The 6,526-nt window shown below is 42.0% G+C and overlaps 1 long non-coding RNA gene across 1 annotated transcript; it reads left to right on the forward strand.

Annotated features, from left to right (window-relative positions):
• Positions 1-456: 456 nt before the first annotated feature.
• LOC133514021 (uncharacterized) lies at positions 457-5,839 on the forward strand. The gene is made up of 3 exons (XR_009798699.1): positions 457-781; positions 3,931-4,138; positions 4,630-5,839. It is a non-coding gene; the product is annotated as an uncharacterized LOC133514021 (long non-coding RNA).
• The last annotated feature ends 687 nt before the right edge of the window (positions 5,840-6,526 follow it).

A 6,526-nucleotide genomic window follows, 5' to 3' on the forward strand; every position in this document is an offset into this window, starting at 1 on the left:
TCTCACTTGATCTCACTGGGACGGTAAAGAATAATAATCACGAGTTTTCCAGGTAGTGGAGGGATGCAAAAATATGCATTGCATCTAACCCCTTTTTTTCTAGTTATATTGTGTGTGTGTGTGGTGTGTGTGTGTGTGTGTGTGTGTGTGAGAGAGAGAGAGAGAGAGGGGGGGGTCGATTGAAAAAACAAGGCTCTTAGTAAATAAGAAAGAAAGGACTCATTACACATCGAAATATAAAGATGGGATGGGGGTATAAGATAGCAAAGGAAGCCCAAAGAGGGAGAGGAAAAAAAGAGTGGAACCCAGATTTGAACTTGAACTGAACTTGCACTTTTCCATGTACTTCTCCAGTGTTCCAACGTTTCATAGGTCTATTTTTTTTTTTTTTTTTTTTGCTGGGCGGGGCTATCATTTAGTGCAGGTGCGCACATCGTGTCCTGTCGGCGGCCCACTAAACGCCAATCACTCCCAGCTGCAATCATGTCAAACCCTTCCGGGTCAGCCACGACTTTACTTACTGCGTCGTTGCGAGCTCAGTTTGTGTCCCAGCTATGGAATGGACAGCTGTAGCAAGAGAAAAGGCTCCACTGTGTCGAAAATGATGATTTGTGAGGAGTAAGAGTCGAGCATTGGCACATGAATTGCAGAGCTTCCTCGCACGTGTGGGTGAAAGAAGTCCAGAATTGACTTTTGTCAGTAGAAGCAGCTTCGAAATAGTTCGTTTTGTTGGGGCTGACATGTTCAATGAAAGAAGAATAGTCCAGCCAACGTGGTCAAGGTAAGGTGCCTTTTTATTTTCTTGATTGTGGCAACCTGTTGGTTTGTGGTGTCCCTCTCCCCTTTGAGGGTTCGTGATATGATGATGTTTGGGCCCGTGTTAGTGTAACAGTCGGTTTCCAATTGACTCCTCCGTACAGGGCACTTAACCACGCCTCCTGAAGTGACGTCACGCCACGTGCGCTCACGTAAGACAAACAGTAAAAATGGCAAATACAATACAATACATTCTGAACTGAGACAGACTCCATGCTTCTCATTTCATTCAAATCAACGATATATTATAGATTCTAAATACAATACATTCTTAACTGAGAGAGACGCCATGCTTCTGATTTCATTCAATCATTCACACGTAGCAATGTTATGCTAGCGCAGAACGTCTCATTCATTTATAGGAGACTTGTATTAAAAATCAAATTTAGGGCGTGTCTTCGTGCAAACACAGTCTGGTTAAGCTTCGGCCGCGAGCCAGCAAGAAATCAATACGTTTGTGCAGTCCGATCATCGCTAAATATCGCTCAACAAAGAATAAGTATGGCAAGCGTTCACACGTAGCAGTGTTATGCCAGCGGAGAACGTCTCATTCATTTATACGAGATGTGTATTAAAAATCAAATTTAGGGCATATCTTCGTGCAAACACCGTCTGGTTAAGCTTCTGGCCGCGAGCCAGCAAGAAATCAATACGTTTGTGCAGTCCGATCATCGCTAAATATCGCTCAACAAAGAATAAGTATGGCAATCGTTCACACGTAGCAGTGTTATGCCAGCGGAGAACGTCTCATTCATTTATACGAGATGTGTATTAAAAATCAAATTTAGGGCATATCTTCGTGCAAACACCGTCTGGTTAAGCTGCTGGCCGCGAGCCAGCAAGAAATCAATACGTTTGTGCAGTCCGATCATCGCTAAATATCGCTCAACAAAGAATAAGTATGGCAATCGTTCACACGTAGCAGTGTTATGCCAGCGGAGAACGTCTCATTCATTTATACGAGATGTGTATTAAAAATCAAATTTAGGGCATATCTTCGTGCAAACACCGTCTGGTTAAGCTTCTGGCCGCGAGCCAGCAAGAAATCAATACGTTTGTGCAGTCCGATCATCGCTAAATATCGCTCAACAAAGAATAAGTATGGCAATCGTTCACACGTAGCAGTGTTATGCCAGCGGAGAACGTCTCATTCATTTATACGAGATGTGTATTAAAAATCAAATTTAGGGCATATCTTCGTGCAAACACCGTCTGGTTAAGCTTCTGGCCGCGAGCCAGCAAGAAATCAATACGTTTGTGCAGTCCGATCATCGCTAAATATCGCTCAACAAAGAATAAGTGTGGCAATCGTTCACACGCAGCAGTGTTATGCTAGCGAAGAACTTCGAATTCATTTATACGAGACATATATTGAAAATCAAATATAGGGCATACCTTCGTGCAAACATATGTGTTCCGGTTGATATTAGATGGATTTAGTTGATGATGCGGTCTTCCACAAAGTTTGATCCATCGAAGGCATTTTTCGTACTGGGTCGGTTTTGGAAAGGGTACGAATGGAACTCCACCAACTAGCCTTTCAGGATACCTGTCGTCACTATTACAAAGTCCGTGACTACACCTCTTAACCATATTTTTTGTTAAATAACCCAAATACGCGATAAAACTCTAACTAAACCTATACTGGACCATTCAATGTTGTCAGAGAAAATGGCGGGAACAAAAACGGGCTTTGGTCTCTGCAGATCTCTGGCCTCTGATTGGTCAGTGACGCGGATTGCGCAATATCCACGGAGGGGTCAATTATGCCATCTTGTGTTTCATAGAGGTCAGAGAGTACAGGTGATGGGTGAAGCACGGAGGTTTTTTTTTTTTTTTTTCCATCGTTAATTTATCCGATTGGTCTAGGGGTGGTGCTGACGTCATTGGAACTCTCTCCATTGGCGTGTGCGAAGTTACACTGAGCGGTATGGCGGGCGTCTTGCTTGGCCTGTTGGTATGGGGAGGAGTCTCCTTGGATTGGTTTTACAGCCAGTTCCAAAACTTCTAACAAAACATCTCCAAAACGATGACCCTCTCAAGTGTATGCTTTCGCTGGCGAGTAGTCACTCGACGTGCTCCACGTCAAGCATTTTGATTGGCGGTAGACCTCTCCCATTTTAGTTTTTTTTTTTTTTTTTTTTTTTTTTTTAACTATCAAATATACACCATTGATTATGTGTAAAGTATTATTTGGGTTTAGCAACTTTAAGATTTCTCAAAAAAATTTAATGTGTAACAAAACTTGGACATTTCCTGTTAAATTTTAATGCTAGTAGCCTTTTTTTTTTTTTTTTTTTCAAATTCATACGTAGAATTTATTGAATACTTCTGTCGGATTGAGCCAATTAAAAAGTAAATAGGTCTTACAGACCCAAATGCCGGTAGAAATTGCAAGGTCTGTTGTGAAGTTTTGCTGTGCAGATGTTGGACACCTTTTCCTCTGTGTGCCTGTTTTTACCCGAAGTTCAGCTATCCTGAAGTAATGTGTACTTTGGAAACCCTACTGGCAGAGTTCTTCCTTGAGTTGTTGTTACACCCTGTTGGTTCAATCAATATATATGATTTTTGTAATCAACATGTAATAGAGCGACTTAAACTACTGGATACTATCCTTGTTTCATGTTTGACCAATAAAGCTGATTATCCTTTAAAAAAAAAAAAAGGCTGGAAACACAAGCTTTCAAGTTATTTCATGGCTTAAATTAAATTTCAACATTTTTTTTCATACCTTTTTTTTTATTTATTTTTTTTTTAAAGGACATTTTAGCTTTAAGGAACACCTGCCTACATGCCTTTTGTTCACCATGTGCCACAATGTAATGATCGTCGCTTTGTCCAGTTCTTAAATTAGTCAGCATCCAATTTGTCGTTTTACTCTGCGGTCGGCATTGCAAATAGCTTTTCTTAGTTTGAGGTTCAATCAACAAATGTGCATAAGTTCATGTACGGCTGAGAGTAATGAAATACAGCAGTGTAGTGCATTTGGTGTCTTAAATGTGCTGGCATGACTCCACAAAATCGATTCTACATTGCATCTATTTGTGCCCATGCAAACTCTGGTAAAGAGCAATCCTTAGTTTCCTTATCACTCCATTGTGGCATTTTCTGCAGTTTGGAGGACCTCCTGACCCCACGTGGCTGATTGGCATTGCCGACCGCCGTCAGAGGTGTCCCGGCCGGCCAGCGTCAGGCCAGAGAATTCCTCCTCATGCACGCCTGCGTTGGTTCATGTCTTTCTGGCTTGTTGGCCCACTTCTTTGCTGACCCAGAACGTCTCTGCTTCGGCCTAGCAACGGAAGCGCTGGCTCCCCCAAAAAATGTAAAAAATTGGATTTTTGAGGCTCTGCTTTTCAATGTTTTAATCTTAATTCCACGGCATTGCATAATGTTGTGAAGGGCCACATGCATCCAGTTATGCCAGATCTGTGAATAAATGATGTGGTGCCGCAAATGCCTACCAAACAATGAGCAATTGTCACTGTCCCTTACCCCCCTCAAGAGTTAGTGGTAGTCAAGGGGCCTTTTCCAATGCAGGAAACTTTCAGGACCTTCCCTGGTAGTTTGAATGACAAACTACAAGGGTACTAAAGGTTCCTTGAGGACTTGGGTCCTCCTGTACCCCAGGGTCTTGAGACTACCAGCTGCTGTGGGGGGTAACCTCTGGAAGCTGGATGTGTGCGGTCCATTGTGGCATTATACATGGCAGAAAATATTGGAAATCTACATTTCAAATCAAATATTTCGTTACATTTTTCTACTCGACAAGTGTGGTGTTGTAGGAGCTGACTGAAAAAAGCTGTGCTCCTCTAGTTGCTTGAAAGTCCGCTGCATACTTGCGGGGGCTTTGACGCCAGGAAACAAGCCGTACGAGGAGGTTGCAGCTGAGACTGGACGGTTCCCCAAGGAGGGAGTTAGCTGGCCGGCGAGTCGCAGCATTGTGGACGTGCATGTCCTCGGCCAGGCCGGAGGAACTGAACTTCGACGTGAGGCTTGCCAGCGGGGATTTGCTGATGGTTTGGTGTCAGTGCCAAGCTGGCATGGGGGGGGGGGGCCACAAAAAAAGCACACCTTGTCATGCAGGATCTCCCCCAGGGTGTGGAAAATGGTTCCTCAGTGTGAGATGAGGAAATGTAGTTTGGCTTTTTGTCAGACGTAAGTGCACCATTATGCAATCTGGTGTGTTTTGGGGATCCCAACACATTTACAAAACAATGGCAGACTACCGTATTTTACAATTCTGAGATTCAAAAGTATTCAATACTTATTCATTTAACATTATCCCCTTTGGTAAGGTTTGTGACGCTGACCAAGCAGTAGATGGCAGTGTAAAGCAAAGTCGAACCGCATACTTTCCAAATGAGCAAATGCATTACTTCATCACGAGCTTTTTAAAGGTAAATGATAACTATATGCTGTTCATAACTTTCATGTACAGAGTCTCTGAAGAGTTCGACGTTTTGATTATAGTGACATTTCAGTGTGTTGCAAATTTTGTGATTTTTTTTTTTTTTTTTTTTTTTTTTTTTTTTTTAGTGGCTTCAGGCTGTAGTCGAAGTATGTTCCTGTTAGCATTACAAGCGACTCCTCCAAATCACTTGATTCTCGCTTCAGCGAACAGAGTCATTCACTTATGTAGCCGTCTTTTTAATGTTTGACTGTTAGTTTTCTTGCTTGGCTCGCTTCATGTGAATAATTTGTTCAACCTTTCATCTAGCCTAATCATTGAAGTTTTAACTCTACCAGAAGAAAAGAACTGGGCAATGTAGGGTTGGGCGGCTGGGCGGTTAAAGTCGGGCCGGTACTTTATTTATTTTTGTCTTCCCTCTTTTCCAAACCTCGAACATGGGCATCGGCAACCCACGGCTCTCTAGCGCTGCTCACTGGCACCCTGGATCTTTTTCAAAAATGTTTGAAAATGGAAAAGATGGGAAGGTAGAAATATTTAATTTTATGGTTCTTTAGGTGGACAAATGTTTTCCAATTCTGTAAGAATGTGTAGAATAAATATAAAATTTCAACATTTCTGTCAAGGAAGATTGGCATCATAGCCTGTACAAGTTTTGATCAGGGCAGGTGCCGGTTGTAAACAAACCGGTGGCTGTGTAATAGGCCATGGATCCCAAGGGTGAAAAAGAGGAAAAATTACTGAGAACAGAGGATTCAATGTTTCTTGGAACGAATCATTTGCATTCTTTGACAATGCAGAAGAATTGCCTGAATGTTTGCATTGCAACGAGAAGTTGTCAAATAACAGTAATGTGGAAAGGCATTTCCAGGGAAGGCATGTTAAATTTGCAGCAGAGTTCCCAGTTGGGAAAGAGTGGAAAAAGTGTGATTGCATTATATATGGAAAAATGAGAGGAGCGCAGAAATTTAAGTGGATTGCTTTTCCAAACTCCACGAATGCTACAAGTTTTGTTGCAACCCGAGAGGAGCTAAAGCGTGGAAAACCTTCACAGACGGACGGAGCTGACCAGTGGTGTCTCAAACGGGTAAGAACACAATCCTGTCATAGGCATGTATTCAGTGAAAAAGTATTTTTTTTTTTTTTTTTTGTAATAAACGCAGGCTGCCTGTTCTTGCACTGTTTAGTGCCCAGGTAATGGGCACGTTTTTTTTTTTTTTTTTTTTTTTTTTCTTTTCTTCCTTCTCCCTAATCCTGAAACTAAAATGGACATAGAATCGCATTTCTTTCATTTCAGCAAAG

This window comes from Syngnathoides biaculeatus, chromosome 16 (genome assembly GCF_019802595.1).
Source record: "Syngnathoides biaculeatus isolate LvHL_M chromosome 16, ASM1980259v1, whole genome shotgun sequence".
NCBI classification, from domain to species: domain Eukaryota; kingdom Metazoa; phylum Chordata; class Actinopteri; order Syngnathiformes; family Syngnathidae; genus Syngnathoides; species Syngnathoides biaculeatus.